Source organism: Podarcis vaucheri, assembly GCF_965113315.1.
Source record: "Podarcis vaucheri genome assembly, chromosome: 14".
Lineage (NCBI taxonomy): Eukaryota > Metazoa > Chordata > Lepidosauria > Squamata > Lacertidae > Podarcis > Podarcis vaucheri.
Window position 1 is genome coordinate 10,790,787 of NC_138752.1, and position 10,597 is coordinate 10,801,383.

Here is a 10,597-nt window from a genome sequence, read left to right on the forward strand (position 1 = left end):
TGGGGTGGAGGATTCTGTCCTGGTTACAGTGTTTGAAGACCTCCATTTTTTTGAAGCCTGGTCTCCTCTCTAAGCAAACAAGCAATGATAGGGAGGATGGGGGTGGAAGCTATCCTCCTGGCATCATAGTGGGACTTAGATGAATGGTGTTCTCAGCAATGCTCTCTCCCTTGCTTTTTCAAGAGCTGCCTCTCGGTCCACGTTTCCCCCCTTTGTCTCTCCATGGAGTGATGTGCCAGGGATGAAGTTACCTGGATCGCTGGAAACCTTTCTTCCAAGCCCTTCTTGTGGGCACCAGCCAGGTGCTCAACTGCAGTAACTTGTCCTTCTTGTGAATGAAGATGTGGGCTTTCCCGTCCAGGACTGTGAACATAAACTGCCCACCCCCTCACCCAACTCAGTGGACTCTGCATGGTCTGTGTTCTCGCTTGCCTTCCTGCCTGCCTGTCTCGCCCTCCGCTAACTCATAGCAAACTTCCATTTCTGAGTTTCTCCTCCTGCTACGCTGAGGCCTAGTTGGAGAGACTCGGTTTTGGTGACAGACCCTTTTTCTCTTCTCGTTTTTTTTTCCCCCTTTTCTGGTTTCCAGCTGGGTTCCTGGCACAAAAACGTGGTCTAGCTGTGTGTACGGTGCAATATCCAGGGCCTTCTTATCCTAAACATTGTTTATGCAGTTCCGCTGGAGGAAGCGAAAGACAATCAGTTTTGCATGTTTTCTGGCATGAATTTAAAACACTTTAACTTGGGTGTGTGCGTGTGTGAGTGTGCAAAGCTTGTTTTTGTTCTAGCATTTGTGTAACCATAGCAACGGGTCTTGGCCTAGCTATTGATCACTGAAGTTTTTCATCTTGCTTCTGTGAAGACTTTGCTTCTGGAAAACACTATCCTAGTTTTTGCCCTCTCCCCCCCCCCCCCAATCCCCTTGGCTTTCTTTTTCCTCCAGTTTTCCCTTTCCAATTTCTGCTTTGACTAGAATTTGAAAAAGAAAAAAAAGTTTCTTCTCGAAAGTACAATGCACTGGGTTTCTTGTCCATTTGCCCTTCTCCAGTTAAAAGTCAGGGTTGTTTTTGTGTTTGTTTTCAGTCAGACTTCTATATATAGAACAGCTGTAAAATATTTAACCTTTTTTTCCACATCCCTCTGATTGGAGAGAATCCAGCCTTGCCAAATAATCAGCCATCCTTATGGGAATACCGAACAAAGATGTACGAGTATTTTTGTACCATGTGTAATAAGGAAGTATTTATGCATCATAAAAGATTTTGTGGTTTTTGTGCAATTAATTATTATTAAAGAGAAACTGTAATCTGTAAGATAAGTTAAATGTTTAGTTAAAAAGCTTGAAGAGAAAAAAGACTTTTTTCTGTAACTGATTCAGTCAGGCATAGTAACAAGAAGTTGTGCAATTTTTGTTAACATTTTATTGCTTGGTATTTGGAAGTGCTTTAAGTATTATTGGACCATGGCTGTCTCGCTTGTATTAAGATTCTTGAGAAATAAGTTGCTATATCCTATGAGAATGTGAAACTGGATAATATATGAATTGTACTCAGTGGTGTGTTGACTCTTTAGTGTGGTGGGGGCAGGGGTGGAATGTGGCTATTAATTTATAGAGCTCACAAACCTGTCCTGTTTTGGAAATGTGGCATGGGGTTACATTTGCGCCACACCTTCAAAGCTCTTGCCTACCACTTTAGCATCCATAACTTCTCGCAAAGAATGCTGGGAAGTGTAGTTTAAGGGTGCTGAGAGTTGCCAGAAGACTCCTGTACCCCTCTCAGAGTTAAAATTCCCAATTCAGACCCCCTTCCCAGGGAGAGCTCTATGAATTGTAGTTCTGAAGGGAACAGGGTCTCCTGACAACTCTCGGCACCCTTAACAAACTACATTTCCCAGGATTCTTTGCGAGAAGGCATGACTATTAAATGCATATATGTATGCTGGATGTTGTGTGTTAGGTTGTGGGCGAACATATCAGACGACACAGCGATTCTTCAAACAGCTCTTGTTTATTTCAGGGGCCACAACAGAACTGGACTGAAGAGCTCAGTCAGCCTGCTTATATAGAGCTCCAGAACAGCGTAACTGTTGCAACTTTCTAAAACTATCCAATCACCGAACGTCACTTTTGATCCTTCATTTGCATACAAACTATCCAATCACTGAACGTCACTTTCGATCCTTCATTTGCATAACTATCTACAGTATCCCCCTGCTGGCCCAGGGTGAGACTTCAGTACATAACATTGTGCATCTGTCTCCCTCACCCCTCAGTCCTTGCTGTGATGGTACATCTCTGAGTAGGACAGAATTACTAGGCCACGGGGGAAACATACACCAGAGGCAATTTGGACAGGAACATGTATCACACCCTCTAACATTCCTCTGATGAAAATAGGGACATTCTATTTTTTTTAAAAAAGATATTTATTAAAGTTTCAACATATTACAAAAATAAGAGAAAAAAGAAAGAAAAAAAGGAAAAAATAAAAGAAAAAATGAAAAAATGAAAATACAAGGTAAAAACAGTTAAAAAACAGATCAGTCTTTCCATATCTTATCCTTCATTTGCTTGTTTCCCTGACCTCCTCACACCTCCCTTTTTTGTATTCCAGTTCAATTAGTAAATTCAGCAAATCCTTTCCCTCTTTGATTTTATCTTAATCTTTTATCTTAATATATTATAACTTTAGATTATCACCTGTTAACAATCCATTTTTACATATTCCTTTATAACATTGCTGCTAAAAACCACTTAACTTCAATCCAACATCATTCTAACATTCATTAATTTTACAGTATTTCTGTAGATAGTCTTTAAATTTCTTCCAATCTTCTTCCACCGACTCTTCTCCCTGGTCTCGGATTCTGCCAGTCATGAAAATAGGGACATTCTATTCTGCATTGGTCTCGCTGCTTGAGCATTTCTCCTGGTCAAGTGCAAAAGTTACTAGAGGAAACAGAAGGGCAGTATGTTAAGCGCAGAAATCTTTCTGTTCCTATCTCTAGGAACTGAAGCTGTGTACCTCCGAACTACCAGTTGCTGGAAATGCCCTGCTTCTGAGCTTCATTTGGGCAGAAAAGGATGCTGGACTAAATAGAGATTTGGTCTTGCTGATTTGGTGGTCTGTGCTGCACCATTTCATACTCTGCCTGTGGGACTCAATGCCCTTTGTATCAAAGGGCCCTGTCACGTAGAAAGCTGCTCTGTTATGGGGGGAAAGTCCCTAGTTTTTGATATGGAGAGAATTTTGCACTTAACACCTAGATCCAGACTTAGCCACTTGGTTGAAAACTGAGCCTCACTTCTGCATGGCTGGAACGTAGCCGGCCCTCCACCTGCCTGCCCAAATGTCTACCAAAAAGCCATCCAGTGACTGGTTTTGGCTGTTGGCTTCTTCCTGTTGGGATACTGCCAGGGAGATAAAGTCCATCATGGCCCCAAGCCGTCTGCCGGACGATCCATCGATCTCCCGTAGGCACGCAGAATCAGCAATTAGCGACATGCGTCTCTAGAAAATATCTTGCCACATTCCAGAGCTCATGCACACTCTATCAGCAGATAGTCACAGCAAAAGTCGCACTCAGGAGAGCATTATTTACAAGTTTTATTCAATGGACTTAGAACAAAGAAAGACATGACTGCCTGCGTCAGTGTCTCCAGCACAGAGAGAGAAAACGAAAGCAACAGACAACATAAACATCCTGTGAACAGGAAATATGCAGACTCTGTGACTCACAGCCTGCTCCCTTTTAAGGTGGAACGGAAATATCCAAACACTTCCTTCCTCATCTCTCTGTTGCCTTTGTAGTCCTCAGCAGGGAAGATGATGGGGACTAAACTGGAATTAGTTGGCTCTGGTTCCACGTGCCGTTAGGGCTCCTTGTCTTCTGCCCTGGTAGTCTGAATGGACACTTAACCACCGCAGAGCCTAGCCATATGATCAATTCTCATACCTGCCCTTTCCTTGAATGAATTCCACTTTGTGCTTTATAACCGCCTGACACGTGCCTGGTCATCTGCTGTCCCTGTCCTCTTTGCTTCGTGGTGTGCTTGCATCGAAGCCCAAGCTGCCATGACCAGTGCCCACCAATTTGGCACCTCTGGAGGAGGGAATGGTCTTCCCTTTTTGCCTGCTGTGTGGATGCACCTGTTCCATTAGAGGGGCAAGACGCACTGCCGTCACCAAAAGGCAGGGACTGTTTTCATGAATAAATGATAACAAGTAAACCGTTCATGTTGAAACAACTGCTCAGCCAAGCGACATTCTCCCCAGCACCAAATAACTCTTCCCCACCCCCCTTCCTGCAGTGCAGGTGTCTCCCTAGTGGGCAGGACTAGGAAGGGGGAGGTTGCAGGCAGCAGTTGGAGGGAGGGTTGAAGTGTTTCCACAAATGCAGGTAAAACTGCATGGCCCCTTTCCCAAATCCAAAGCAGACATTGTGTCTCCCAAATACAAACTATTTCAACATTCGAACCCAGACTTCTATGCATTCTCCATGTTATTGGGAACATCAGTCACTGGATTCTTCTGGTTATAATAATAATAATTTATCATTTATACCCCGCACATCTGGCTGGGCTTCCCCAGCCACTCTGGGTGGCTTCCAACAAAATATTAAAATACAGTAATGCATCAAACATTAAAAGCTTCCCTAAACGGGGCTGCCTTCAGATCTCTTCTAAAAGTCTGGTAGTTTTTGTTCTCTTTGACCTCTGATTGAAGGGCTTTCCACAGGGTGGGTGCCACTACCGAGAAGGCCCTCTGCCTGGTTCCCAGTAGCTTTGCTTCTTGCAGTGAGGGAACAGGCAAAAGGCCCTCAGTGCTGGACCTCAGTGTCCGGGCAGAACGATGGGGCTGGAGACACTCCTTCAGATATACTAGACTGAGGCCAGTTGTGTTTGATGAGACATGGGTCTGCAACCCTGCTGTGTCTGGTGTAAGGATGGTTGATCTTGACTTTGGCTGTATCCCCTCTTGCCTGCTTTGAAGTGGCATCTCCATCTGCCCCCTTATCCTTGCTGCTGTTGGCAGAGGCATACCCACAGCTTGGTCAAACCAGTCCCTGCCACAGGCACAGGGCATAAAAAAATCACCTTTCTGGCTATGGGAAGTTGTCGACATAACACTGCTATTGCAGCGAGATCAGACATGGAAAAAGCTTTCTGTCCTCTTCGCACCATGGCACAGAGGCACACAATTTTTTTTTGCCTTTCATCCTCTTCCCACCCTCCCTCTGGATGTTTCATAGAATCATAGAATCATAGAGTTGGAAGAGACCACAAGGGCCATCGAGTCCAATCCCCTGCCAAGCAGGAAACACCATCAGAGCACTCCTGACATATGGTTGTCAAGCCTCTGCTTAAAGACCTCCAAAGTAGGAGACTCCACCACACTCCTTGGCAGCAAATTCCACTGTCGAACAGCTCTTACTGTCAGGAAGTTCTTCCTAATGTTTAGGTGGAATCTTCTTTCTTGTAGTTTGGATCCATTGCTCCGTGTCCGCTTCTCTGGAGCAGCAGGAAACAACCTTTCTCCCTCCTCTATGTGACATCCTTTTATATATTTGAACATGGCTATCATATCACCCCTTAACCTCCTCTTCTCCAGGCTAAACATGCCCAGCTCCCTTAGCCGTTCCTCATAAGGCATCGTTTCCAGGCCTTTGACCATTTTGGTTGCCCTCCTCTGGACACGTTCCAGTTTGTCAGTGTCCTTCTTGAACTGTGGTGCCCAGAACTGGACACAGTACTCCAGGTGAGGTCTGACCAGAGCAGAATACAGTGGCACTATTACTTCCCTTGATCTAGATGCTATACTCCTATTGATGCAGCCCAGAATTGCATTGGCTTTTTTAGCTGCCGCGTCACACTGTTGGCTCATGTCAAGTTTGTGGTCAACCAAGACTCCTAGATCCTTTTCACATGTACTGCTCTCAAGCCAGGTGTCCCCCATACAGTTACCTGGATTGTGTAAAATGCAGTAATAATTTCTAATGTGGCTATTGCAGTAAAGTGGCTTTTTCTTTTCAGAGGGCACTGCCCATACAACTTTTTGCCAAGGGCCCCTAGGTACACCTTAACTTTTGGTTATCTTCTCCACATTCCCTACCCTTTTGCTAAATCTGAAGCCGGAGGGACTGCATTGCTTACGAGAGGAAGGCAAGGCAGCAATTAGAGCAAGAATCCCGAGTCGTATCTAAGAACAGGCCCCTTTCTGTCAAAGACCTTCCATGATCTGTGTGTAAGCCAACAGAAGGAAAATTATTAATATACGGATCTCAGGGCAGCTGACAACATAAAAATGCAATATAAAAGCACAATAAAAATAGGAACAAAACAAAACACACAGCCCAATAACCCCCCTACCCCTACCCCATTTACAAACATATTTAAAAGAAGTACCATATTTTTCACTCTGTAAGATGCACCAGACCATAAGACGCACCTAGTTTTTGGAGGAGGAAAACAAGAAAAAAAAATATTCTGAATCTCAGAAGCCAGAAAAACAAGAGGGATCACTGTGCAGTGAAAGCAGCGATACCTCTTGCTGTTCTGGCTTCTGGGATAGCTGCGCAGCCTGCATTCGCTCCAGAAGACGCACACACATTTCCCCTTACTTTTTAGGAGGGAAAATGTGAGTCTTATGGAGCAAAAAATACGGTATATGGTGCTACTCAGCCAAAAGCCTGAATGAAGAGGAACATTTTTTCGCCTGATGACTAAAGGTGTATAATGAAGGTACCAACCGAACCTCCCTGGAGAGAGCATTTCACAAATAGGCAGCCATGGCAGAACAGGCCCGTTTTTGTGTTGCCGCTCACCTGACCTCTTGAGGAGACATGTGAAGAAGTACCTCGGATGATGGTTGCAGGGTCTGACCAGGTTCATACGGAGAAAGGCAGTCCTCAAGGTATTGCAGTCCTGAGCCAAAATTGACTTGCCACTTGTATACTAGGCTTTTGCCAAGAAGGCAAAAACTATTTTTTTCCTGAGTGGTGATGGTCATCTTCTTGGAGCTAAAGCAAAAGAGTCTAGCTTTTGGTTTCACCTGATCTTGTGAGTCAATGAGGGATATCCAATGATGATGATGATTTATTGCATTTATAGCTCACCTTTCCTCCAAGGAACTCAAGCAACATCTGGAAGGCCAAGGGTTCCCCACACCTGCTCCAGATTATTTAAAGGGCATGAGAACATATTTTTTTTAAATGAAAGTACAACCCATGGAACATGGGGTCTCCATTTATTCTGCCTGACAAAGCTCCTTCAAGAAATCGACTTGGCTGCCCTTTGGCTTCCAGGAAGCTGTCCTATACCTGGCATATGTTATTAACCTCAGCATTGCGTGATGGCAGCACTCTGGAGTATGACAGGTATTTTCCCCAGCCTTACCTGTTGTTGCCAGTAGTCAAACTGGGGACATTTGCAGTTGGAACATATGTACTAGAGCCAAGCCCTTCCCATATATGCAAGCCACCTTATACCAGCCAGTGGCACTGTGATCTAAACCACTGAGCCTCTTGGGCTTCCTGATCAAAAGTTGGTAGTTCGAATCCCCACAACGGAGTGAGCTCCCGTTGCTCTGTCCCAGCTCCTGCCATCCTAACAGTTTGAAAGCAGGCTAGTGCAAGTAGATAAATAGGTACCACTGCAGCTGGTCTTTCTGTGTGCTCTGGTTTCTGTCATGGTGTTCCATTGCGCCAGAAGCGGTTTACTCCTGCTGCTGCTGCTGACATGACCCAGAAAGCTGTCTGTGGACAAACGCCGGCTCCCTCTGCCTGAAAGCGAGTTGAGCACTGCAACCCATCGTTGCCGTTGGCTGGACTTAACCGTCCAGGGGTCCTTTACCAGCTTCTTTGCCCATCTAGGCATTGTGTGCAGACTCTTAAGCAACAACAGCTCTCCAGGGTCTCGGGCAGAAATCTATACCTGCTCCCTTGCGCTTTGAACTGAAGGTACCAAGGGCACATGTTCTGCTGCTGAGCTCCGGTTACACCCTCTGTCCCCTTCACACAGGAGGGGTACCTGTGGCTGTTCAGCTGTCGTTGAACTCCAGTCACCATCACTCCACCAGCCAGCACAGCCAGAAGTCAAGGATAATAGGTGTTGCAGACACACAATACCTGGAGGGCCACAGGTTCCCCATCCCCGAAAATGTTGCCTCCCACTTCCTTTCTTTTTACTCCAGTGGCTTCTCCCGCCACCAGCACCTGCTCAGTCTCTGCATTGATTCCTGCTGAGTCGTTTCCCCCTCCGCTCCTGTCTGTCAAACCAGCCACAGTACTCAGCTTTGCTCACCTAAGCATGAATGGCCCCTGGAGACCACTAGAGCCAACCGTGGGAGCACCCTGCCCTCTGAATTATAGACGAGATTGTTTAAATCCTGCATTAACATGGGCTGAGCATGAATAATTCACACACTCCGTGCTTGCAAAGGGGTCTTGCGCATGTGTGCACACATCCTTCATAATAATCAAAGTAGGTCATAGCAGCAGCCAGGGCCCTGGAACAGAAGCACACTGCAATAAACCCGTGTGTGTGTGTGTGTGTACACACACAGCTGTGTTGACAGGCAGAGCAGATTCTGTCTTAATCTGGTGTGTTCATAACCAGCTTGTTGGGAGGCAAATTCCATATAGCACAATGGCTATCTGGTTTTGAAGACACCATCTCCCCCTTCTAAAAACAGACACAACCACCAGGTCAGCTGTAAGTTGTTATTCACTTAAACCAGGGTTGGGGAAAATTTTGGGGGCAAGGGCCACATCCCCCCATGGGGAGCCTTCTGGGAGCCACATACTAGTGGTGAGCCAGAGGCATGAGTTGGCAGAGCAATGATCTTTCCAGAGGAAGAGGAAGGACTCTAGGACCCTGTCAGAGGCATCATGCCTCTTTCCCAAAGCCCAACTCCTTGCTTAGCCTTGCTTTGGGATGGTGGCAGGAGGGCTGGGTTAGATGTCAATTTTGGTCTCACTCCCACCACCAATGTGACAAGACAATGTGCCTCCCATGGGCTCCATGTCGAAGAACTACTCTGGCCCACCATGGCTGTAGCCAGGATTCTTGTTGGAGGAGGGGCATAAAGATCAAGTGTAAAAATACCCCCCAAAAGCGGACATTACAGAGGGCTGGCTTTTGTTGGGGGGGACAGATTTCGGGGTGGCAGCACAAAATCTCAGTTAATTGAGTATTTTAAATGCTTTTCAATCCCCCCCCCCCCGCTATGCCTGTGCAGCCCACTTGGTATGAAAAGTTGGCTGCCCTGATGAAGACACTTGGGTCTTCCTGGTTTTACGAGAGAATTCTGAACATGGCTATGGCGCCATCTAGGGGAAGGTCTCAGTTCAGCAATCCAAGAACTATGTACAGCAGACGCTTGGGTTGCGAACGTGAACCATATGGGATGCACATTCGCAACCCACAGCCTTCGCAACCTGCAGTGGCGCATCTGTGCACACATGGGTTGCGATTCAGCGTTTCTGCGCATGCGCAAAGCGCAATTTAGCACTTCTACAAATGTGCAACTGCCAAAACCCAGAAGTAACCCGTTCCGGTACTTCTGGAATTTGGCGGTCCGTAACCCGAAAAAACGCAACCTGAAGCGTCTGTAACCTGAGGTATGACAGTAGTTAAATGAAGGCCTGAGTTTAGCGTGAGAGGTGGGGTGTGTGTGTGTGTGTACACACACACACACAAGCACATACGTGTAGGCTCGAATCCCTGCAACAGAGTGAACTCCCATTGCTCTGTCCCAGTTCCTGCCAACCTAGCAGTTCGAAAGCATGCCAGTGCAAGTGGATAAATGGGTACTGCTGCAGCGGGAAGGTAAACGGCGTTTCCATGCGCTCTGGTTTCCGTCAGTGTTCCGTTGTGTCAGAAGCAGTTTAGTCTTGCTGGCCAGAAAGCTGTCTGTGAACAAACGCCGGCTCCCACAGTCTGAAAAGCAAGATGAGTGTCGCAACCCCATTGTTGCCTTTGACTGGACTTAACCATCCAGGGGTCCTTTACCTTTACACATGTACAAGCATATTATCAAATAGGAATGGACACAGCTGTCAGTTTTGGTTCTCTCTTTCTCACTCTTCTGATCTTAAAATTCAGTTCTGCAATGTTTATGCAGCAACTTCCAAACTCCATGTAAGCCCCATTATAAAGACCTCAATTGGGCCTCAAGTTGAGAAACGTCGTTAAACTGTGCATGGGAATGCGGCCTTTTTTCAAAGGGAAAAAACAAACTTTCCTCCCCTGGATTTTGCTAGTACTAAAATAAGAACTGCATCCTCCAGTTCCTTTTGCTGCCTGGGAATACCTGTGGCCTATAGGTCATTATGTATATAAAAGGAAAAAGACAAGTTTGTTGTCCCTTCTCTACTTTTTTTATTCATTCTAGCTCTGGAAACATTAGCAATTACAGTAAGAGAATAAAATAAACAGAGGCGCAAAGATGAACAGAAATTGGGAGGGACTCATATTCTTATGTTTAATATATAGTTTTAACATTTACAGAGCCTATATGATCTTTAACAGAATTAGTGAAACTTGCAACTGAATCTGGATGTTTAGTGTAATATGCATTGAATAAAGTAAAAGCAG

At 45.7% G+C, this 10,597-nt stretch overlaps 1 protein-coding gene across 3 annotated transcripts in view; it reads left to right on the forward strand.

Annotated features, from left to right (window-relative positions):
• RBPMS2 (RNA binding protein, mRNA processing factor 2) overlaps positions 1–1,552 on the forward strand; it is a 49,799-nt gene extending 48,247 nt beyond the window's left edge. For all 3 annotated transcript variants that reach the window (XR_014213433.1, XR_014213434.1, XM_082198868.1), the window contains one exon: positions 184–1,552. The gene's annotated coding sequence lies outside the window, so the exon portion shown is untranslated. The remainder of the gene's footprint in view (positions 1–183) is intronic.
• Positions 1,553–10,597: the final 9,045 nt, after the last annotated feature.